Below are 25,128 nucleotides of genomic sequence, written 5' to 3'. Positions count from 1 at the left end.
TAGACAAATCAAAATGTAATTTCCATGGAGGTTAATATAACTGCGCTGATAAACTGTCAGGGATTACTGCAGTTGCTGCTTATACCATAGACGTATCTGCACAGTTAATAAAGAACAACTAAGGTCAAATCCAAATATTCTGTGCAACACATAATACTATGTACACGTTGCAGGACAGCGTCCAGAGCTACGGCTCGCCAGCCTTGTGTGAAAAGGAGCGTGTCACTACGGAGCATCACACAGATGACGCTTTCCATTCCGAACTTTTCGCTCCTTGTTAAGCTGGTGTAAGAGGAGGTTAGAATAAGCTGCAGAAATCATACACAGTCCCTTCAGCCTGAATGACTTGTTTTAGATTATGGAAAACAAGAAAGAACAAATGTAAAGTCTGTATGAGTGACCACAGTATGTGTGACTCTTATGTACCAGAACAGAAACACATAATGGCAGTTCCCTTTGCAGCATTGAGGAGGGTGGTACAGAGAAAATGGAATAGCAGCATCTCCTTTCTGTTCCTGGGCTGCACTAATCGCATAAATAACAATGAACTCAAATGGCATTCCATACTGCAATATGCATCGTTAGTAGTTGGTAATGAAGAGGCAGTGAGTCCTCAGCAGGTCAGAGAGGGAACACAGAGAACACAGGTCACCATAAGCTGCTGTGACTGTTACAGTCTGGAATTCCTGTTATTTATTCTCTTTGGGTGAAATTCATCCCCGTGCAGACAGCCAGTGCAAAGCCTGGGAGTCACTTATGTCTGGCTTCTGGGAGCTGAGCCCTCTGCACAGCGATGCACTGATTGTCCCACATGTCCAGGGGCTCTACATGGGAAGACCTGTTCAGACACAGAAATGCTACCCCTCCTTTACCCACAGTGCAAACCACCCTCTTCTGCCCATTGGGGAATGTTCAATCATCGTTTTCATGGCTTTATGTCGGTTTTGTGCATCTCTGCCCTTCCTGGCTCTGGACTGAAGCGTGAAGGCACCACAGTCCTGTGAGAGAGGCTGTTGTCAGGGTGTTTCTGGCTCAAATGCATGTGAGACACAGTGGAAATCTGGTGACGGACTTTGGGTAAGGCTTTCAGTTCTGCTTCCAGGCTACGAGGCTTGCACAGGCTTTGGATAAATGTCTGAACGTTCAGGTACAAATCCCAAGGCGACCTCAACCTCCAAACTGGCCTCCGGGATTTCTGCTATTTCCTGCTTCTGGCCCCAGCTGTGCAGAGATGCACAAAAAGGCAAAAATTGAGGGAAAGTTCTGCAACTTCTGAATATCACAAATGTTGGTGTGTTCCCTTGGTGCTACAGTGCAGGGCAGTTCTGGCTTCTGCCTGCACTGCCTCCTCCTACCCTGTCAATGACCCGTAAGTAACCAGGGAGTGGACAATCTCAAACATGGGAGCTGTTATAACAACGCAGCTAGGGCAGGGGATTGTGCAGCTGGCATGTGCTAGATGTGTAGTTGGTACATGTGGTAGCTTAGCACCACAGAAAATATACAGGGGAATTTTTCAGCCTGGATCCACCCCTCCCCCTGACTCACGCTGTCCAGGTGGGGAGTGCGAGGAAGTGGTGAGCTCAGCCTTGGGGTTGGGAGCACGTTGCTTAGTCCCTCCCTCACAGGCGTGGGAGCGCCAGCCATGCAGGGAGAGGCTCTGTGCTGCTCTCACCACCTCCTCAATGCTCGAGAGGTGTGACACAGCCTGCTCTGGCTGGAGTGGGATGTAGATGGTATCAGCACAGGGCAAGTCCCATCCCTGCCCCTGGTTTAGGAGAGCTGCTAAACCCGGGTTGTGAGTTCAATCCTTGAAGGGGCCACTTAGGGGATCTGGGGCAAAATCAGTACTTGGTCCTGCTGGTGAAGGCAGGGGACTGGACTCAATGACCTTTCAAGGTCCCTTCCAGTTCTAGGAGATAGGATATCTCCCATTAATTAATTTAGCTCCCTGCCTCCCTGGTGATCACCACATAGATTCCCCAGTGCAAGGATGTGGAGACGATGCCAAGCGAGCACAAAGCCAGTGGTTGTGAAGCTGAATTAGTGAGCAGCCCCCTCTGGGTAGCTGGCTGGGACACCTCCCCCCTCAGGGCCTGGAGTCGTCGGTTCTGTCTGCAGCGCTGGCGTGTAAATGTTTAAGCCCTTGGAATATTTATTTTTCATGTTGCTTACTGACACCAGGAAGGGGACGCGAGGAAATCTGTATGCACTTGTAATCACCTGTGAGTGGAGGAGCTGCAGGGCACTGCTGCTGTATGTCTGGAGATAAACCATTACTGCTGACTTTGCCAGAGAGAAGTGGTTTGCACAGGTGTTTTGTGCGTGAGCGGCACGGAGCAGTACCCCGGGCGAGGCAGCGATCAGGCTGGAGAGCTTTGATGGGATTACGACAAGGCGAGAAAGATAAAAGAGCTTTCTTCTTGGAGTGGAAGGGGAACTGAGCTCTTCCACCCTTGCCAGAGGCCTGGGTCTGGGCTGTTCTCTCCCCACCAAGAACCTCCCTATCTTCTCCTGCCTTCTCCCACCCCTGGGTGTGGGGACCCTGACAGCCAGGCCTCACTCAGCTCCTGAAGGAAGGCGTGCAGCCCCTGCAGCCAGAGGGTGTATACATGACACTGCTGGGTGGTAGGTCTGGAGCCAGGGGGGGCCCGGGATGCAGGTTTGCAGTTCAGACTTGGCCCCGATATTGCAGCCAGATTTTAAAGCTGTGCCGTGCTGTATCTCACTATAACCCAGGTGTGTCTTGTGGCGTCTGGCTAGCGAGGGGGCAGTCTGGGGGCAGCAGGCCTGCCCCAGGACCCTGGCAGAGTAGCTGAACTCGAGGGGGGCGGCTTAGAGGAAGTTGCTTCCAGGATCCTCGAGGACATTCGCAGATGATAGAAAGTGGCACCAGTGACGCACAAACACCATTAAATAACCCGGCTGCAGCTCTGGCGCGGGAGGGGCTTTGGCCAGCCTCAATGGAAGCGCCTGCCTGTCACCGCCGCTGTCACGCAGCTCCAGGCATGAGGCCGGAGGCCGAAGCAAAGGGTCGCACACATGTTCCTGCTGAGCCTAGGATGACCAGATAGCAGATGTGAAAAATCGGGACCGGGGGGGGGCGGTAATAGGAGCCTATATAAGAAAAAGCCCTGAATATCGGGACTCTCCGTATAAAATCGGGACATCTGGTCACCCTAGCTGAGCCATGAGCCTTTGTGTACAAAGCTGCAGCCTGCGGGGCGGCGTTCCTGGGGGGCTGGGGCGGGGCGGCTTCTCCATGGGCGTTCCTGGGGGGCTGGGGCGGGGCGGCGTTCCTGGGGGGCTGGGGCAGGGCACCTTCTCCATGGGCGTTCCTGGGGGCTGGGGTAGGGTGGCGTTCCTGGGGGGCTGGAGCAGGGCAGCGTTCCTGGGGGCTGGGGCAGGGCACCTTCTCCATGGGCGTTCCTGGGGGGCTGGGGCGGGGCGGCGTTCCTGGGGGGCTGGGGCAGGGCGGCTTCTCCATGGGCGTTCCTGGGGGGCTGGGGCGGGGCGGCGTTCCTGGGGGCTGGGGCGGGGCGGCGTTCCTGGGGGGCTGGGGCAGGGCGCCTTCTCCATGGGCGTTCCTGGGGGGCTGGGGCAGGGCGGCGTTCCTGGGGGGCTGGGGCGGGGCGGCGTTCCTGGAGGGCTGGGGCGGGGCGCCTTCTCCATGGGTGACCCTGTCTCAGAGGCTGCACCGATGTGTTAGTCACTCGAGAGCAAACCCGGAGGGCCCCACTCAGACGTCTCACTGACGTGTAATGGGTCAAATCCCGAGAGGTACTGAGAACCCAACGTGCAGGGTCAGTCCCACTGCTGCCCATGGGACCTGGCGCCTCTCAGGACTGGGCCCGGGGAGCTCTGCCGGAGCGAGGCGGGCGCAGGCGCTCGGGGTGCAGCCTGCGTTTGCAGAGCGGGTGGATTGCGCAGGGCAGCGCTACCTGCCTGTCTCGGGCTGTGGAATGCACAACAGGAGAACGACAAAGGCTTGGCCCGGCCTCCGTGTTCCCTTCGTGAATGGCGCCATTCACTCTCCTCGCCCGCCTGGCAGCTTAGCAATAATTAGCCCAGCATCAGTTTCATACCTGCTGATTCCCCCTCCCAAACATGCCGCCTGGATTCCTGGCTTGTTGTGCCTCCGCCAGGCCCAGGCAACGCAGCTGCTGGAAGCCTGGCTCAGAGCCACCCTGAAGCGCAGGAAAACGATGGAGCTGGGGCTCCTGCCTGCAGCCCTCGGAGGTGTCTGTGCCTCCCCACATAATTGCACTGTCTGTGCATTCCTGGGCCCGCAGGCCCGCGTGGCAGGGAGAGGGCTCACGCCCACCTGCCCGTGTCTGCGCTGCTCACGCACGCAGCCTGCAGGCGTTCCGGGCCTTCCTTGGGAGCGTGGAGGGGGCTGGGAGAGGAGCTGGGAGAGGAGCTGGGGCAGGATAAAAGGGCAAGAGATATCCTGACATGACAAGGCCAGAGAGCCCGGCAGATCTACCGACACCGTCTCTCTCTGCCTCACACACGCAGTGTTACCGTGTCCTGCCCAGCCATCCCGGGGTAACAGGAACAGCATGTGAGGTGGGCCCCAGCCACTCCATGCTGTGGCCTGGACCCTGTCCCCATTGTGACCCTCTGCATCTGCATCAGTGGGTCAGGTGCTGGCGGCCCAGCACAGAGAGCAGCCCAGGTGTGGTTAGGAGGAGGGGCAGAGGAGCTCTCTCTACCCGGACGCATGCAGGCAGCTGTGGGGCTCGGGGCACGCTGGGCGCCATCAGCGGTTTGTCACAGACTCTGGGCAGCCCTTTGGCTGTCTCCCTGTTCCTCCCGGTGGAAATGCAGCGTGGTCTGGGGCTGCACAGCGCCAGGTCTCGCCTGAGGCTTTGAACTAAGTGCCAGACAAGTTGGGCAGAGCAAACCCCACAACCCTGCAGGTCACTTACTCTCTGGCTGTAGCCAAAGCTCCCAGGAACGCCAGTGCAGACGCTGTGCTGAGTGGGGGCTGCTGGCCTCCTGGGGAACACAGCGTTCGGAGCATGGGGAGAGAGGGGCTTAAAAGCCCGGCGCTAAGCCATCCAGGGGCTAGTGAACGGGGGAGTCTGAGAGGGAGGGAGAGGGAAGAAAATCAGCGCGGTTCAACTCCAGGGTGAGCTCAGCAGCGTGATGGTTGAGTGGCCAGTGCCCAGACGGCTGCGGCACCGCTGGCCAGGGACAGACAGCGCATTTCGCTGCTCAGAATTGCAATGCTACATTGCAGCTTCTTTGGTTTCAGCACAAGTTTGTATCTGGGGATCTAGAAGACGTGGGTCTCAGACTGCCCTAAGGAACCGCTCCCAACAAACGTCACCTTGTTTCAGGGGCGTGGGCATTCTCAACAGAAGTGACGTGGTTTCTTGCTAGCCCACTAGGTGGCATGAGACTGTGACTTGCAGCCAAGGCTAGTTGAAGAAGATCTAGCGGGATAAAGTGCAATAGAGGAATCTCAAATGGCTGCTTTGCAGTACAGAGACATAAGTCCAGACAAGCTGGGTGAGGGCATATCTTTTATTGCTGGTGAGAGAGACAAGCTTTCACTAGGACCTCACCCACCTTGTCTCTCTGATACCTTGGGACTGACACTGCTACAAATTCACTGCATTTACCCAGTTGTTTTGCTAGCCCCCTTCCCTGGGCACCAAAAGAAACAACCACTTCCCATCATGCTCAGCGAGAAAAATTAAAGTCTTGACGACTATATTTGTTCAAGATGGTTTTGCTCTGCATTTTCCTGTGCCTTGGTTGCCCTTTGCAGAGGCAGCTGGTGATTCAAGTGTGCCAAGCGTCACAGCCCCCTGGGGCCTACCATAATAGAGATACAGCTATTCTTCATCAGCGGCCTTGAGAGGATGCAGGAACCACCCAGTGCCTCGTCTTTCCTCTGACCACCAAACCTTCCCCCATCTCCAGGGGACAGTTGGGTGGGTGGGGTAAAGGCACAGAAGTGTCTTCCCCTGCAATCCTTATGCAAATTTCCTGGCTCACTCCCCGAAGGGGAGCCTGACTTGGGGAATCATAATGCCCTTTCATCCTGCCTGAGATGTCATCTGTGGCCTGATGCAATCCAGCCGGTCTGAGTGCTTCCCCACACCAGGTCCAGGAAACCAACTGGACTCTGTTCCCTGGGGTTCCTTATCCCACTTCGTCTCCACATTTCCGAACGCTTTGCAGTGGTGCATCATGTTGGTCGGGCGTGGTCCCTTCTCTTGCCCTCTCCCCACGGGAGGGTTGTGCAGAAGGTAGGGTGGTTTGTTTTGGGAGGGTTTGTGTTTTGTTCGGACGTCCAGGCTAGTCAGAGTTACCCTGGAGAAGGCGGGTTGACGTAATGTGCCTGGCACTTGGAGCACAAGTGGTCAGGTTTATGGTGGGCCTTCCTGCGGGAGTTCGTTCCACTAACACTAATTAAAGCGACATTAGAACACTAATGCTGTTCTACTTAATGGTATATGAGATAAACGCCTAATACACAAAGGGAGTTTCTTGCTTCACAGCCCAATTCAAAAGAAGATTTCTTTGAAGTAATCTAATAATGGCAGTGATAAATATTGTTTACTAGGCATTGCTTTGCAGCCTTAAAGAAACTGCTGGAGCTGCAATGTGCGGCTCGGAGATTCTGGACTGACGGTTATGAATTGTGCTGCTGTTTCTCTGCAAAGACCCATTGGAGGGTGGTTAAAAGGGAATATCCAATAATCCTAATGTGTATATTAATTAGAGCGCTAACACAGCTGTGCACTGAGCTGAAAAACAAGTGACTTTATTAGAATAGTGCTCCCAGGAAAAAAGCAGTTAGCGTTATCAAGTGGCTCTTCTGACTGTTCTGGAGACAGGGCAGAATGCCAATCAGTGTAACCATGCGCCTTCCAGCAGCAGCACTGGGACAGATTTACCGGGGGAGCCCGTGCAGTTCGCTACGTGCTCCGTCCCCAGCAGAGGAACGGACGGGAAATGCTATTGAGCGTTAACCAGCCAGAATGAATCACCCTTTCAGCGCCACGGCTTTGGCAAGTGCAGTGACTTGTTTTGCTTGACCACATTGACACCGGCCCTACCACTCGCCTGCCCACCCCGACAGGCATTGGAGCAAGTTAATTTCCAGCGCGAGTCCTGAGCTGGTCTCTATAGCTCAGGTCAGCAGCAGCTCACGGATCAATTGGAGACCTAGAAAGAGAACTGAATGGATAGACAAAAAATCAATTGGCAAGTTAATCGCATTGGGACAAATTCCAAGAGTTCATTCTGTATTGGAATTAACCCAGTGCAGCTTACTTGTTCTTCAGAAGAGAATCGGCTGGAAATAGGACAGGGAGATAAGGGGAACTGGAGACATTTCCCAAGATCCTTGGCATGGAATAATTATTATTGTATAGTTGTCTGACTTCCTATTTTTCATTGGCTCAGTTAATTGATGGTAATTCGCTCTTATAAAACACCCCTTCTGCGGCACAATGTGCCAAACCATCTGATAGAAATACGAAAGGTTTAATAGATGCAGAGTGAGAGAGGTGGCTTCATTTTATTATTGGCCATTGTTTAGAAATGCATCAGTGTTAATGTAGCTAAGGCAAAAGGTTGACTATTATAGTTTTAATAGCCAAGCACTCTGCCTAGTGCAGCAGGATCTTTAAAGAGAGAGAAAAAAGTAGTGGTGACATTTCCACTGATTACTCCCATTACCTTATTTCACCAGCAGCAGAACAATGCTTAGGATGTATGTTTGCAGTTAATTAGTGGGTCCTGCAAAGTTCATCAATAATAGATCTTGTGGTGGCAGCTGATTGCTCACTCACAGCGGGTGGGCAAGGGGTGGTAAATCAGGCTGATTGATTGTTGACCACTCTAGTTTTTCCAGCAGTAATTTAAAGCAATTAAAACGCCTCCCTCAGAAATTAACTAGGTAAATAATGCACCAGTGTAGCAACATACAGCAAAAGTTTCTGCTGGAAAGCAGCGGTGGCCGTTGGTGAGCAGACTGATTTCCAAACCACCGGCTTTGCTGCCGATTGCTGCCGGGTGAAAGTGAGATGGCTGCTGCACCTCGCTGCTGCTCGATATATTTATTACCTGCCACGCGCCAACGGCTCTCTGCGCACCCCGAAATCCAGGGTCACAGGGCAGCCACCCCAGCCACGGGCTGGAATCTCCCCAGAACACACCACCAGAGCAACTTGGCACTACACAAAGGGTCCCAGATACTCTGCTGCTGGCTTGGCTTTGCAGGTGGCACAGGTAGGAAGTTGTGTTGAGCACAGTTCCCATTCCTTCAGGAGGCCCAGCCCTACAGTCTGGCCCCCGTGAAAATCCCCTGGAAGCCATTGGAGATACACCATGGAGTCTGGCCCATTTGGTCTGGCTGTTAATTGTAGCACTCGCTGCCAGCCAGCAAAGCTCTTCAGTTTTCCTGGGTTTCCATGACACAAGATGCCTGGTCCTCACGCTTCACCTCCCCATGAGCAATGCACTTGGACCCGTGTCTGTTTCTTTACTCTTATATACAGGGCCCTACCAAATTCACGGTCCATTTTGGTCAATTTCACGGTCATAAGATTTTAAAAATAATAAATTTCATGATTTCAGCTATTAAAATCTGAAATTTCACAGTGTTGTAATTGTAGGGGTCCTGGGAGTTCGGGGGGGGGTCGCAAGGTTATTGTGGGGGGTTGCTGCTGGCGGAGACTTCAGAGCTGGGCAGCTGGAGAGTGGTGGCTCCTGGCCGGGAGCCCACCTCTGAAGGCAGAGCTGCCACCAGCAGCAGCGCAGAAGTAAGGATGGGATGGGATGGTATTGCCACCTTTACTTCTGTGCTGCTGCCGTCGCTCTCCGGCCGCTCAGCTCTGAAGGCAGCGCACAAGTAAGGGTGGCAATACCGTGACCCCCCCAAAATAACTTTGTGACCCCCTCTTGCAACTCTGTTTTGGGTCGGGACCCCCCGTGAAATCTGTATAGTATAGGGTAAAAGCACACAGAAGGCCAGATGTCATGGTGGGAGACCAGATGTTACGGTCCGTGACGTATTTTTCCTGGCCATGAATTTGGTAGGGCCCTACTTATATACGACTGGCTGGTCCCTCTATCCCCCCTGCACCGGCTGCCCTTCCCATGCAGAGATCCTTTTCCCAGGAGACACCTGCTCTTCTCCGTCTCCTGCATTCCCCAGCTCTGCTCTGACGATATGCGTCTTCTCAGCACAAGCGACTCCAAGCCCCGCCCAGTGTCACTGCCTTAATCCTGAGCATGGGTCACAGGGGCTAAGGGGCCAGGATGAAGAACCAGCTGCCCTCTCATCCAGCTCACCCAGCAATGTCAGACTTTCCTGAGGCTTGGAAGAGTTCAGGGAACTTTTCTGCCCTGGTTCTTCTCCAAGTGCCTCTGCAGCACCGGGTGCTGGGCAGCAGGGGAGGCAGAACTAGTGCGAGGAAACCTGTCCCTGGGTGACGCGTGGGAGGCTCTGTGCTGAGCCAACCTTCAAGGCTGGCTGCACCCGGAACAGCCAGCCTTTATCCTGGGGCTTCGTAGGGTTCCAGGTGGATTGGGCCATCCCAGCTGCACCTGCCAGGATCCAGCCAGGCTGCCCAGCTTAACACCCAGAGAATGCGAGGACCGGGTGGTCTGGCTGTCACCATGGCTTTCAAGGTGGAAGAAAGCCAAGGTGCTCCCCAGCCAGTCTGCTGCGCACAGAAGCCGTGCAGTTCTGGTCAATGAAATTGTGGCTGAACCTGAATTCCAGACAAACCCCCAGAGGGCTGACGCAGCTGGGGAGGAGTGCATCTGGTCTGCCACACACTGCAACACTGTGTGTGAGTGGTGTGCTTGTGCACAACTGTGTGTGTGAAAGAGAGCACGTGCTGTGAGTGTGTGGCTGGCTCTCCCGAGGAACGGGCTCACACACAAGAGTGTAAGAAGAAAGGGAGGCTGGCTGAGGGGGTGTTTTGCAAGGCTGCAGTGTCTGGAGGCTGATAGAGAGCTCGTTCTATGTCTCTGCAGTAGCGAGACCTGGGCATCCCCTGCAGATCACAGGACAGGAGTTGTGAACCGTACAGCTGTTGTATAGCAGGTCCCAGGTGTGCATGTCGAGCATGCACCTTAGCGTTGGCTATTGCAAAGCTCCTGCCATTTTGCATGTGTGGAGGGTGTGATTTATTTCCTGGAGGCTGGAGCCAGTCACCTGACATGCCTCTTGTCACGTGAGGGGGTCAGTATCTCGAGTCCAGGGGGTGCTGAAGCCGAGAGGGTGGGTGGGGGACTGTCTGGCTCTGAGGATCCTGCGTAGGGTTGCCTCTCTGAGGTACAGAACATCCAGACACCTGGTGTGATCCCAAGCCCATGAAACTGGACAGGTGGCCGCATGCACTGAGCCGTTCTCATTTCCTGGGACCACTACCTCACAACAAGGGATGATCCTGGGAAATCCTGGACAAGTGGCAACCAGGGTTGGCTCTAGACCAAATGGCGCCGCAGGCGAGGAGCGTCTTCGGTGCCCACTGATTTGTTAAATGGCTGGCTGAGAATATCCTAGGCGGTTCGAGGAACGTGTCGTTCTCAGAAAGTCTGGCAGGTCCAGGGAGACAGACACAAAGCAGGTATAACTGATGCAGGGAGCAGGAATGGGCTGTTTGGCCCACAGTCACCACTTGGCTCCTTGCTGCTTTGCCTTCACTAACAAGGAGTTTTCAGTGAAGAGCTGTCCAGCATGCTCCATAACAAGGAAGGTGGATGGGATTTTCTTAAGGAGCAAACCAAGACCATAAATGGGATGCTTAAAGCTCTGCAGGCTCTGTCTGAATACCCACTGGGTGGGAATTATCTGCTGTCGTGATTACTGGGAACCTCCACCCTCCTTACATGTGTCTGTGTCCCAGGCAGCCTTATCCCACCCCCACCCAGACAGCTTCAACCCCCAGCCCCCTGTAGCCTTCAACTCTGCAGTCCCTGAGAACCATTCCTTAGTTCCTGCTGGGCATCCGAACCACGCTGCCTCCCCAGCATGCAAGTGCACACTAACCCGTCGGGGCTAGTGACCCGGCTAGAAACCTGTGGGTGTGAAGCTGGGAGGAGAAGCTGTGCCCAGGGGATCGGGCTAGTGGGCACTAGGGACCGTCGTGTGCCTTAGGTGTGTCAGCAGGCCGTGAATCCTTTCCCGTGCAGCAGCCCAGGAAGTTCCTACAGAACGTCATCCTCAGGAAGTGGGTTTGTCCAAACTCCAGCTGACACTCTCGCCGCGGGGCAGGAACCCCCCTCGGTCCCGTGTGCGATGCGGGGACGTCCACCATTGCTGAGGAAGTGAAAACCCAGTGGGAACGCAGGCAGGGCACACTGGGGAACCTGCCAGGAAGGAAGGGACAAGGGACTCCCGGCCTGAGAATGGAACCTGGTGACTCCCTTCTGCTCTGTGCTTCATGCTTAGTGAATGGGGGCAGGACAGCAGCAGTGCAAGCTTCTGGGGTAGCCCCCTTGTGACGGGATCCCCCGGGGTGCAGCCTGGGACTGTGCCCCCTGGACTCTCCCCAGCCCGGGCTGTCTCTCACAATGCCTTGCTGTGACCAGCAGCAAACCCCTCCAGGCGCTGTGATCATTCAGCACAACTGCATGCGGAGCCCCACACCCAGCTCTATTGCATGAATGCTCCCAGAGCCACTCACGAATCATACAAAGAAATGCACCAGCCAAATCCCCCCAGCTCCCAGCACTGGACCCAGGAATATACCGTCTTGCCCTGCTCAAGCTGGGGAGTGCACATTTATTAATTGGTTCCCCACTTCACCAATGGAAAGTGAACAGACACCAGCCTTTGCAAATCTCAGCAGATTTGCTGCACACTTCATACAACTCACTGATAAAGATAAACAATTAAACAAATGTATTGACTATAAACGGTAGATTTTAAGTGATAAGCAAAAAGTCAGAGTGGTTATTCTGAACTCTCAGCCCTATTAGACTGGGCAACATGAGATGAAGCAGTTTTTCTCACCCCACTGGATATTTCAGTCCTTAATATACAGGTTTGTTCCTTAAACCTGGGCCAGTCTCCTCTGTTGGAGTCTTGTCTTCTTCTCTGTGTCTTAGTTGCTTGCAGCGAAGGTGGGGGCAGGAGCAGGGCCCAGTATGTGTTTGATTTATATCCTCAGTCCATGTGCTTGGGAAGCACAAGTCCAGGCATGTCTGGGGACCTTGCTGAGTCCCCAGGTGAGGTTGAGCAATTCCCCTGGGGTGGGCTCATGCAGGTGAGTCATTGCATTGTCGCTCCCTTGCTGGACAATGGTTGTTGATGGGCTGTTTCACACCCCACCCGGGGGTTGGTTACTTTCCTTGCTGTTGCCTCTGGGGAGCTAATATCCGGCTGATTCCCCCCAACTTACAGCATGTTTTAATGACCACCATACAGCACAATTCTCATAACTTCATATGCATTAATGAGACACATCTATGGATAGAGAAATGACTTTCAGCCAATCATAACCTTTCCCCTGATACCTTACAAGGCCTGCTTTATACGTAAGCTCACGATGATATGAAAATGAGGACTATGGGGGCTACAGGACGCTCCCCCAAGGTAGAGAATGTCACACCCCTGCCCTGGGCAGCAGCAGGGCATCAGGGGAGCTGGGAAGCAGGCCTGGAGCAGTGCTGGGGATCCCACTGCAGCTGTGCGGTTTAAATGATGGCATTTCCCCGTGCCTGGTGAAGGGGGTGTCCCAGCTGTACCAGAACCAGACCAAACTCCATGACACACTAGACGGGCTCCATTATGCCCAGGAGCAGCCCTGTACCTTGAGGATGGGCGAGTTCGTGTCCTCTCAGACCCTTCCCAGCCCTGCCCAGCTCCTTGGCTCTGCTGGTTCCAGACCTGCTGTGGGCAGCCTGCACTCAGCCGGTGGAATCCAGCCCGGGGTGGCCAGGGCAGAGGAGCAGGCAGTGGGATCAGGCACGCTGGCTGAGCAAGTCCATGACCACAACTCATTCACTGTTTGCAGGTACGACAAGAACGATGAGCCCTAAACTGTAGGTGTCAATAACGTCCTCATAACCCCACAGCCAGCTAGCTCTGTCCTGCCACAAACTCAGGGAGGAGGCCAAGCCCTGGGGTTGGCACTGGGATAAAGTCCTGGATTTCCCAGCTTCTGACCAAAGAGTAACAAAATTTAAACATTGTATTTTCCCTTTAATATAAATTCTGTCCGGCCCTTGAGCTGCAGGTCCTGTGCTTTTAATTACATAGTTCATCAATCCTGCTGCTATGGTATAGCGCGAGGCCACTTCACCCATGAAGGGTGATTATCTTTTATGAGTGTGGAAGATCTATAACTCATGCGCAGCAGTGGAAAGAAGGTGAGGAGAGAAAGGGAGTCCCCTTTTCCTGGCTCGGCTCCTCTGGTTATTCTAGAGGAAGGGCTCACTCTGAATTAAACACGCTCGCCAGGCTAAATCAGCAAAATCAAAATGAGACTCAGCCAAACTGCGTCTGTGGGGCCCGATCCTGCCCTGGCTCCCACTGGCTGGAGCCTGGTGCAGAGCCACGGATTGCACTGGAATGAATCCCCATTAATGCCACAGGGGACTAAGACTCAGCGCCTCAGGCCAACTCTGCCAAACATGGCCGGCGATTCTGGCTGCCCGGCTTGAGAGCCCTTGAAGGAAGCTGATTTTCATGAAATCTCATTTCTCCCCAGCCCTCCCCTGGAAATCAGGCCCCTTCAAGGGCTCCCAACATCTCCAGTCACTCTTGCAAACCTTAGCCTCACTTTTAGGGCTGGCACATTTCACAGCCTACGCCCTGCACTGTTCCCAGGGACTGTGTGGGGCAGAGTCTCCGTCCATAAAGTTACCTCCTGTGGGAACAGATGGGCAGAGAGCAGGTTTGCCAGTGAGTTGGGTGCGGGGTTGGTTCCATGGGAGAGTGGAGAGAGAGACCCAGGAGATGGATTGGTTCTGGGAGTCTGGGATCGCCCCAGAAGCGAGCTGCACCTCTCCAGGGGGCGGACATTGGAGCTAGGCATGGGACAAAATTCATGGGGCTTGATGGGGTTTGTTACTTGCAGCTCATGTGGCAAACTTCTTAATTAGCAGAAAACCCTCTTGGTATTTTTTGATTTTAAATGAGCCCCTTTGCTCTCTCTCTGCACCAGCCAGCTCTGACAGGCACAAGCTGGGGAGGTCTCGCCAAGGTACCCTGATCCTCCCAGGAGGCAGCTCCAGCCTGACGTCTTGACATTGGCGGTCTGCTGAGTGCACTGTACCATGCTAGGCAAGCCCCAGCCAGTTCAATGTGAGGAGGGAAGGTGGGAGAGGGCCATGTGCCTCCTAGCCCAGCTCTCCATTCCCCCAGCGCGGGCACCTAGCCACTCTGGAGAAGCTGCCGCTGGACCCACTGGTACTAGTGCTGAGACACCCCACTCTGGAGTCCACGCCCCATTGCGCTAGGTGCTGTACAGGCAGATGACCCTACAGCCTGCATGACCTGAGTGCCCAGGTCAGAATCTTTGGCTGCAAAGGGGCAGGAAACAGCAAAGAAACTCAGAAGTCCAAACGGTGGTGGGTTTGGGTCAGGCTGTAGGCTGGGCCCTGGAGCCCTCCTCCACTGCACACCTGCTCGTTAATTACAAGGGGCCTTGGGGCTCCAGGCTGCCCTGTGAAATGCAGGTGCCTCTCCTCAGTCCACTTGCTGCTGCCCCTCTGGATCCCGCTGCTGGACCCTGCGCTGCCCCGGCTGTGGGGCTGGAGAAGCTGCCCCGGCAAAGGAAGCACAGGACGATTCCTCTGCACGGCAGCGCATGCCCTGGCCGCTCCAGTACCAGATGCCCCAGAGGACCCAGACTTGAGCTGGTCTCTGGGTTCCTGGAACAGGCCCGTCTCACATGCCGCGTGGAGCTCACGCTAGCCGCGTTGGTCCTGTGTGCACAGCTGTCCCTTCCTGCCGTGCCTGGCCTGGGAAATTGTTAGCAGCATGCGAGAGCAGGGCCCGTCCAGCCAGGGGTGGGGTTACTGCCCCTCTAGGGCAGGGTGCTGCTGGCCGTGGGGGAGGCCAGGCCTGCACAGCCAGGCCACATGGGGCTGAGGCGTGTGGGTGGGTGCCTGGGCCGGGCGAGAAGGGGATGGATTTAGCTGGAGCTTTCTCCCTGGACTTCAGCTGAAGCTGCAGATGAGGCCGTGTCTGATGTCCCACTCTGAGTTCCAAAACCCTAAGCCAGGGAGACTGTGCTAACGTTCAGGAGCTTCCCCCTAGTAAAATTTTATAGCTTCTACGAGCGGAGCCAGACAGCTGCCAGCGGCTCATTTGGGGAAAATTTACGACGAGCTCTTCTCCCCAAACGTCTTGCTAAATTTCTGCTTCAAGTTCCCGCACAGCTTTGGTGCTCATGGCACATCTGGAGCGTGCAGGACTGTGGGACTGGCTCGGGTTGGCCAGTGGGCAACTAAGTTTTATAACCATTTGCAGCAGGTTACACTCGTCAAAGGCATCACTCACAGCCAAGATGCTAAGCACACTGGGTCCAGGGCCTGCGGACAGATCTGTTTATAGATCACAGAGCCGAGATTTAGCACCATATAGGGCCTGTACGGGATCAAATGCACAAAGTGCCCTGCATGCCGGCCAAGCGGCTCAGTCTGCAGGCAGGTCTGTAACGACAGCGGCCAGGCTGCCCAGGCCAGAGGCTGGACGGGAGTGTGCAGGGCAGGGGTAGCTCCTGGGGCTGTCAGCCACAGTAAATAGGACACAGTGTAGTTCACCTTTACATGAGTAGGAACTGGGAAGTCACGGGAGCTATAGAGGGGACTGGGCAAGCAAACTCCAGGGCCCATGGCTGGATGCCAGCTCCAGAGCGGGGCCAGGAGCAGATATTAGGGGAGCAGAGCTGCTCCAAGAGTCCTGCTGGGAGGTGAGGGAGCAGTCCCTCTGCAAAGCCGGTGCTCTGGGCTCCCCTCAGCTTACCCTGCTCTGAGGAGGTTGCTCCTGGCCTTGCTTCCCAGCTGCAATCCAGCTCTGACAGCACCTCCTAGGGATCATTCAGGGCAGGATGGGCTTGCAAGGCTGTGGAGCCGGCTGTAACCGAGCTCAGGAGTCCCTGGAACGTTTGTGTGCTAATAAACGCAAGCGAGAACTCGAGCCGCAGCCCCCTTTCTCCTTGTCCCCACTTGCAGCCTGGCTTTGCAGCCCTCAAATAGACATGCTCCAGAAATGCCCCTTCCCTATGGAAAAGGACATCCCTTCTCCCGCTTTCTGCCGGTCATGGGTGAATGGTATCAATCACTGCCATTACCCTGGACGCAAACTTGGCTGCGGTTTGCTTTGCACAGAGCGAAAGGCCTGGCTTTCTACAGGGCCGGGGGTTTGCTCTCTCTGGGATCTCAGCTGTCCCAACGTATGCCTTGCAAAGCGCCCCAATGCCACGCCGATGGGTGCATGTAAACGCTGGCAAGAATAACCAATAAAGAGAGGAAGCATCAGTAACGCGCCCCGAGAGGCCTTTATTAACAGGCTTCCAGGGCTGGCCGGCACTTCAGAAGATGCCACTAAACATTAAATCAGCAGCTGGAGCTGGGACCGCCACGGGAAGTCTAGGCGGCATTGGGCCGGACTCCAGAAGAGGTGAGCTGGGGGTCAGGCGTATCAACAGGTGAGGAGCTGAGGATTTCAAGCACTTAGAAGGGGCCTGTGTGTGGTCATCTCTGCATGGCTCGTGGATTGCAGGAAGGATTGCTGATTATCAGCGTTGTACCCAGCATTCACATTTACCCAGTGGATACCAGTTAGCAGAGCTTGCGCTACGCGGTGCCCACCAGAATGCACCAGGGGCTGCAGCCTGCAGAGCTGTATAGATAGATGGGAAAGGACGGCAGGACTCCTGCACTGGGGAGGCCGGCCTGGGTCTGTGACTCAGAGCCCCCGGCAGCATCAGTCACAATGCCAGGGGGCAGGGGCCATGTTCTCTTTCCTCCATGTCAGCTGTGGATGAATGTGGGTGGTGACAGCTCCGCTCACCAGGGTTGGAGAGCCCAGACCTCGAGAGAGCTTAGATGGCCACCAAGCGAGTCCCAGGAGCCAGTGTTACCCCTGTGCAGCGAGCCAGAGCTTGCCTGGTAAGACCCCCTGCCCCCAGTGCTAGAGGATAAAGTACCAGCCGTGTTACCGTCCTTATCACAAGGCAAACCCTCCCATCAGCTGCCAGCCCTGCCTTTCTCTGGGAAGACATTTGTCCTGCTCCCATCTGAGCTCTAAGCTTCATATCACACAGGGGATCTTGGACTGTTCAGAAAAAGCCCAGTTAAAAAGTAATAAAGGATAAATTTCGTTTGGAGGCAAAAGCAGTTTCTGTTCTTAAAGGTAAGAGGGATGAGCAAACCAGTGTAGCCCTGGTGTCTCAGGACAAATTATTGTGACTACCTGTGAAGCACCTGCTCTGAGTCGGCTTGTGAAGGTGGTGAGCGCTGCGGGGATGATGGCGAGCCCGGCTGGGGTCCTGCTCTCCCTGACCGGCCGGAGCGCCGGGAAGAAGGCGGAGAGCCAGGCTGCGGCCCCGCTCTCCTCGACCAGCCGGAGCGCCGGGAGGAGGGCGGCGAGCCCGGCCGGGGCCCTGCTCTCCCCGGCCGGCCGGAGCGCTGGGAGGAGGGCGGCGAGCCCGGCCGTGGCCCCGGTCTCTGCGGGTGAGCGCCGCCCCCCTCCAGGTGCCGCCCCAAGCACATGCTTGGAGGGCTGGTGCCTGGAGCCGGCCCTGGCTGGGTACTCCTTCCACCCCCCTGACTTCCTTTAGGTTCCTGGATTCATTCGAATTGCAGCAGCCAGGTAAAGGTTCCAAGGCCAATGTAAAGAGCAAAGGGGACGAGGGACGTACCTGTTGTTCTGTGGTGCACAAGCACGTTCCGGACAAATGCTTCCTAATGAAGGACAGACTTTCATTGGGAAGATTTTCTCATCCTAGCTGGAACAATGATAGATCAGTGTGTTTGCCTTAATCCCAGTGCTTTGCTTTCATGTCTTGAGGCACCTGGGGAATAAATGAAACCAGACTATACAATCGTTAGTGCACTCTGAGTTCCTGTAACTCCCCCGTCCTCCCACACTGCATCCCTCAAAAACCGCTGTCGGTTTTCATTCCCAGATGGCCCCCTCGCTCAGCTAGGTGCGTATTCCCCAACCAAAGTGTGCAAATCAGACAGGAGTCGATCCATTTGAGATGGGGAGGGGCGTGTGGCCGTGTATCTGCCCTCCCAGCTGTAGAGTAGCTCAGGGTGGTGTGATTTAATCCCAGTCACCCTCACTGACTGAGTTTGAGACCTACTCTCAGCAGGCGTTGGAGAACGACTCACTGCTAGGCACAAATACGAGATCCTTTTCGCACGAGTAGCACAGCTCTTTCAGCTATTGTTAGTCTGCTCCCCGGTGGGGTGTCTTAATGTGGCTTATGCAAAATGCTCACCCACCTGAAGAAGAGCATATGTCCTGGGCCAATCTGGATGATGTCCAGTAGGTTCTTCAGCCTCAAATGGGCAGCAGGCACCAGGCACTTACAACCCGATCTTAAATCCGGAGGGGCTGAGATCCAACCAAGCCGTGGGCGAGAGGAAAGGCCTTCCAGGACTGAGTGAGCCATAGGAATTCAGAGACAAATTAGCAGCTGAATTTACTAAATTCAACTGTTTGTAATTCTCTGGGTTCTAGAGCTGTATTCAGGGTGTTGTCATGTAACTGCTCTGAGACGGCTACACAACGGAGGGTTGGTTTTTGCTGTGGGTGAGAGAGATCCACCCGTAGATGTGTTTCAGACACAGATCTTTTGTGAAACCTAGATGAACTTTTCTGACTTTCTTTCTTTCAGCCTCACCCTGCTGTCTCCCAAAGTTCCTGGGCATTGGAAGAACTTGATGAAAAGAAACGAGGGACACTGAGTCGCAAGAGCCAAGTGCGAGAACCCGCCATTCTTGTTCTGGGCTAACAGAGTGTGAGTGCGTCTGTCTCTGTCTCTCTTTCAGTTTCTTTTTGGATTCCCTCTCAGATAAACGAAGCCACCAACAGCCTGTAGACTTGCTGCTCATGGTCCCAGTTCTGAGGTACCTGAGTGGGGGAGTTTTCCAAGCAGCTCTGGCTGAGTTGCTTGAGGGGCTCTCCAAGCTCTGCAGAGCAGCCAACTGCATCTCAAGTTGAGCGTCCTCCTGAGGCAAAGAGGGGCACTGCAATATTTTTATCTCGATTTCGTGTTTTGAAGCACATTCCTAAAGGAGGCTGGGCTTGCCATGTTGTGCTCTCTGCAGGCCAAGTGTGGCCCCGCGGAGGCTTGCCTCAGTTTCCCCTCTTCAGCACTCCTTTAATAAACGCCACCAGTTCAGAGTCGTTGGCACACTCCCCTTCCAGGTCCAATTTATTTACATAGAATTCAAAACAGACTCAGTCCCTTTTCCCGCAGAGAAAGCCAGGTCTTCAGCTTCACGCGCTGGCTGGAGTCTTTTTGTCTCAGTCTCTCCTGCACTCTGCAGCCTGGTGTGTTTCTCCAGGTGCTCCCTCTGTCGGTGTCCTTCCCCGACAGCAGGTGGGGCCTTCTCAGAGCTCTCTCCTTGGACAAAGGTTTCTGCTCTAGCCCTGGGCTCCGGGTGCCTCACCTTCTCCCTTTTCTCTCTTAAAGGAACCAGTCGCCCGGTGACAATTCCTCTGGACAGAAAGCTGTAAGTGCCTAGTGAACCCAGGACTGTGCAGGCCAGTGCCAGAGGTCACACATGCCCTGTTCATAGGCTACTGTTTCACTAGGTAGTCTGTGACAAGGCAAATGAGCTGTATATAAAGAATAACTCCATGAATTTAACATAAACCATCCCATCTGCTTTAGTCCTGGATGCTGAATAAAAGGGAGTGGAGCACAGGAAATTCCAGGATTCTGTGTCGCTGGTGTATCACCATTGAAGGCCTGTGATCTTACAGAAGAGCTGGGATGCTCACTCCAGCAGGCTCATTAAGCCACTCGTCTAATTGAAAGTTCTGTGATTTATTGGGCAATAAAACCAAATTCTTTCCACTTACTGACCAGGCCCTACCATACATGCAGTTGCCGAGGAAGGCACCCTTCACACTGCACGAGGGGTTAGCCCCCGCCCTGGGGACCCCCCCAGGTTTCCGTGGCGTTCTGACCCTGGAATGCACCGGAAGCTGTGTCAGCCCCAGAAAGGGGCTCAGATGTCAGGGGATATTAACCATAGCACGTCAGCCGACAATTTACACAGATCTTAGGGACGATGAGGGCGGAGCCAACAGTACAAATGGAAGTTGGTACATCACAGCGAATCGGACATTGACCACTGAAGTCTATTCAGACACTGTATTCTAATGAGGAATATTAGCTTTTCATGTGGATGGATGTTAATGGCCAATGGCCATTATGCTACATTTCAGCATGAGCTCACACACGTCACTGTGAATCCAGATAAACAAGTAGGAGTTTTTACAATAATTAGGAAAAATTGAAAATACAGGAAAAGAAAAGCAGCTGGTGATCAGCTGACCACATACAGCTGCGTTCCTCCAGCCTCTCCGGCCAGCATCGCTGCAGGCTCTACTCCTGCCAGGTGTGAAGGCGGAGACCCTCCCGAGTCCAGTGCTGTTCGGGGTTGAGGGAAAAGGCCTCTGCATTGGGGACACTTGTAGCCGATCTTTCCTGGGCGAGCATTCCTTGGAACATGCGTGGGGAATACGCCTTCCAGGAAGAGAGTTAAAGTGCTCAGAACAGGGTTCAAAGAAGAGCTAGAGAAGTTCATGGAGGACAGGTCCATCAATGGCTATTAGCCAGGCTGGGCCGGGATGGTGGCCCTAGCCTCTGTTTGCCAGAAGCTGGGAATGGGTGACAGGGGATGGATCACTTGATGATTTCCTGTTCTGTTCATTCCTTCTGGGGCACCTGGCATTGGCCGCTGTCAGAGACAGGACACTGGGCTGGATGGACCTTTGCTCTGACCCAGTCTGGCCGTTCTTATGTTCAATCAGTTTAGCTTCTCAGAAACCGACCAAGAGGTGGCTGATTACAGCATATCAGTGCCTGCCTGGGCAGAAAGGACTGGGTACTAAAGGGGTCTTCGGTCTCGTGGAGGAAGGCAGCCCAGGAACCAATGGCTGGTGGCTGAATCCAGACAACTTCAAATTGGAAATGAGGCACACAATGTAACAGTGAAGCGATTAACCACTGGAAGAACCTACCCAGGCAGTGGTGGATTCTCCATCTCATGGTGTCTTCAGATCCCCACTGGCTGCCTTTCTGCAAGATGGTTTGGTCAGACACAAGCTACTGGGCTCAATACAGGGGTATCTGGGTAAAATGCAATGGCCTGTGACAGGCAGGAGGTCTGACTAGATGATCTAATGCTCCCTTCTGGCCTTAAGCTCTATGAGTCTATGTCTGGGCTGGGCTGGACTCTGGCTGGTATTGGTGTCTTCACTGTTATTGCCTACAGTTCAAATGATGGCCCCTTTAAATAATGGCTAACAAAGCCTATGACAAAGCCATGTGTGAAACCCCTACACACTGTGAGTCAATGAAAAACCCTCTCCGAGAACAACACCGCTCGCTCTGATGTGCTTTCGGGGGGGTGTAATTAACTGTAACTGAAATATGATTGGATCTTCTATGTGGAAAATCAAATGTTGTTTTCCTGGACATGAATACATATGTATCTGCATCATTTCTTTGTGTTTGTCGTTCTTCCCAAAACCGCAGTTAAAAACGGTCTAGCCTTTGTGTGAGAGCGAAAAGGCCCCAACTCGCTGGGGAAGGGTTAGGTTTGGTGCTTCTCCTGGGCGAGTTAATTCCACAGATAATTGAGAACCATTAGGAGAATCCCTGATGCCTCCCATAGTGAAGCAGGTTTTGCAGCATTTCTACATCTATTCAGGTGTCTAATTCTCAGCTCTTGGGTAGAACTCGCTTTCCTTCTCTAGCTGGTGCCTCCATCGCACGGCGCCGCTGGTGCTGCTAGTCCCGCACCTGGTGGAAGGCCCTGATGTGTAAAGTGATGGGCTCGCTGCAGATGGGTCTGGCAAGCAGCCCAGACACCCCGTTGTAGGGCAGTGTGACAGATCCCCCTCGCTGGCTGGAGCGTGACACCTCAGAGGGTGAGTGGCGGTTGTGAAAATGGTGACGAGCGCTTCCCTCGGTAATTATACAACATTCTGGATGCCATTTTCTTTTCTGTAGCAGGGAGGAGGCGCGGAACTGGCCAAAATTGCCCCCGCTGGACATCTCCCTGGAAAGCAACATGGGATTCTTTGGGTCGGCTGAGGCGAGGGCTGAGTCTCAGCGATCCCCTGGAGCATGTCTGTGCGGTGTTACACAGTAGGCTGCAGGGCAAGTCATTGAAGGTAATAAACCTGAATTCAACTTGTTTTATGAGCCTGGGATTTGCTCAGTCCTGGTGTCACTGGCTTCTCTGCTGCATCCTTATTTAGCCCATCGCTGAAGCAATTACACCAAATTAGCATGTTCGCATCGGCCGGGCGCTGGCAGGCCTCTCCCAGGGGCTGTGATGTGCATTGTCCTGGATCACATTACAAGCTGCTGTACATGGTTAGTCATGCTCCTGCAACACGGCTAGACATGTTCTGGCTGGACTCTTTGCCTCCAAATGCTTTCACTCTTTGCTTCCCTTGGAAACTGGAAGTAGGCAGCGCGACGTGCATGTTGGGTGCCCGGCCGATTAGCAACGCTCTGGCTGCCTACCTCCACCTCCATCTCCAGCTCAAGGAGCGTGGCATGGCCGCCGTGCGACTGTGGGGGGGATGCAGCGTGCAGGGTCTTGCCTTGCACTAGGACAGGAGCTGTGCAAAGGGCCAGGTCCCCTCCAGGGGCGGTTCGGACGCAGTACCAAGAGACATGGTGCAGCACAAAGAAGGAAGCTGCAGGGATCACGCTGCTGGAGCTCTGAAACGCACAGCCCCTGGCTGCAGATCCGCAGTGCACGTGCTGGGGAGGGACCCGGGAGGAACAAGGTGCGGGATTGCAGGGAGCCAGCCACGGGGGAGGGTGAATGCGGCTGGCTCAAAAGGGACTGACCGCGCCATTAAAGAGCAGGGTCAGGGAGGGCATTGGGCTCTCGCCCGCCCTGAGTGGAGCGGTCCTGGAACCGACCGCCCCAGGGCAGAGGCGTGGGTGTTTCTCACACTTCGATTGCTGCAAATGCCTTTCGCAGGCCTCCTACTGATCTGGCAGCGCTGCAGAGCGAGGGGCTGATCCCTGGCCCCCCGACCCACGCTCCAGGCAAGGGTGGAGGGGAGATGCGCGTGTCAGACAAGCTGGAGCAGGATGCTCCGGTGCAATCCCCAGTCGGGAAGCGGGGCAGCCTGACCCAGACCGGGTGGAGGAGCTTTGGGAGTGTTACACGTGCCTGGCTCTGGTCACACCAGCCACATTATAGACGCCTGCACTTGCACCCCTGCACACGGCCACAGGCCCCCCCACGTTGTGTCTCCCTCATGCTGCTGCTGCAGTGGCTGAGGGGTCTGTGGAGAGGCTATTTCCGACCCTGCAGCGCCGCGGCCGCAGCTCCCGCCCGCCACCTCGGGTGCAAACCGTATCGGTAGCGGTGACAGTCAAAGCTGTGAAAGCTTTAACGTGGTTTCACCTGGCATCACACACAGCGTGGGCGCGTTCCTGTTTCAGAGTGCTTAAAGCTGGACTCCTCTGCCGCCCCCCGCTCCAGGCACACAGCTCTGACACGAGCCCCAAACGCCAACCCGGGCCAGGCAGAAACGGCCTTGCTGCAACAAAAAGCCAAGCTGCCTGCCTTCCTCCTGCCTCCCACAGGGCCTGGCTGCTGGCACAACTCCCGCCCCCCAACGGGAGATTTGAAGACGCAAAAGCCGAAGGGTGCTCTGGCCCGGCTGTGTGAGGGGCGGCAGTGGGTGGCTCGGTGCGTCTTGAGGGCTGTACGCAGGTGGGGATGAGCGGGCACAGTGCACATAGGGGCGTGAGTGCCTGGGAGCCACCGTTGAGGAGGTGAGTGTATTGGGAGCGATTTGGGGCCCTGGGGAATTAAAGGGGCCAACCTGTAATCAGACAGCAGCTGAACTTTAAGAGCACCAAAGATTTTTGTATTAAAATTGTTTAAAGCTTCAAAATGTTTGATTTGGCAGCAAAGTGCTGAGATTTGGGAGAACGTCAAATATTTATTGCACACGGGAGACAAGAGATTTTTAAGTAATTATTTGGCCATATGGGATTTTAAGCCGTTGCTCCCCTGACGGACAGCAGCAGATTTTCTGTGGCGTTGTTACAAGGTATTTAGTTCTTTTCTCTTGTCTTGGAAACCTGGGAGCAGAGTGAGGCGCTAAGCAGTGCTTCATGGAGGGGTTCCAGTTCCAGGATGGTGACAGAGAACCTCGGAAATAAGAGCAGTCTGCGGTGGGTGTACTAATAACCTTAGTAACTAGTAAGAGGGCAGGGCTGAATCAGTTAGAAAAACCAGTCATCCCCTTCCCCGAGCAGGTCTCCCTACCCTTCTGCAGAGCACTTGGCCCAGTTGGACACAATGCCTCACTGCCCTGAACGGACCCTGCTTCTGGAACAAGAAACTCCAGCGGAGTCTGTTTAGGGGTCTCAATGGTTCTGCTCACTTCTGGGTTCTGGCTGGGATTGAATCCAAGTGCACTAAAACTACCCAGAGGAGCCAGTTCTCATGAGATTTCCAGCCCAATTCGGCTGACTCCAGGCTTGGGGAGGCTTTTGGGTGCTTATGCAGCGCAAATCTGAGCTGCTGATCTTTCAAGGTCCTCGCTGACCCCCATCACTGCCATTCACCTGATGCACAGAGGCTCCAGAGCTTATTTCACCATAGCCCCTTCTGCTCTCTAGCCCGTTAAGAGCTTGGGGATTTAATTTCACCAGGATTAACTGGGAGAGACCTTGGAGACTGGAGCTGAATGCTCCCGAATGCAGCTGGGTTTGTGCTTTCCTTGTGAACCGCAGGTGGTTCATTGTAGAGAACTCGCCATCGGTCCAGAAAAGTTTGACACCTTCCATCTCGCAGAATTTGCTGCATCCTTCGCCAAAGTGGGCTTCCTGTGCAGAGTGCCCAAGCTGCTCCCCAGTGCGGCCAGTGGCCACGGAACAGGCTTTGAGAGGGAGGCAGGAAGGGAGA

Source organism: Chrysemys picta, chromosome 15, assembly GCF_011386835.1.
Source record: "Chrysemys picta bellii isolate R12L10 chromosome 15, ASM1138683v2, whole genome shotgun sequence".
Taxonomy (NCBI): Eukaryota; Metazoa; Chordata; order Testudines; family Emydidae; genus Chrysemys; species Chrysemys picta.
Note: the sequence above shows the minus strand (reverse complement) of the source record.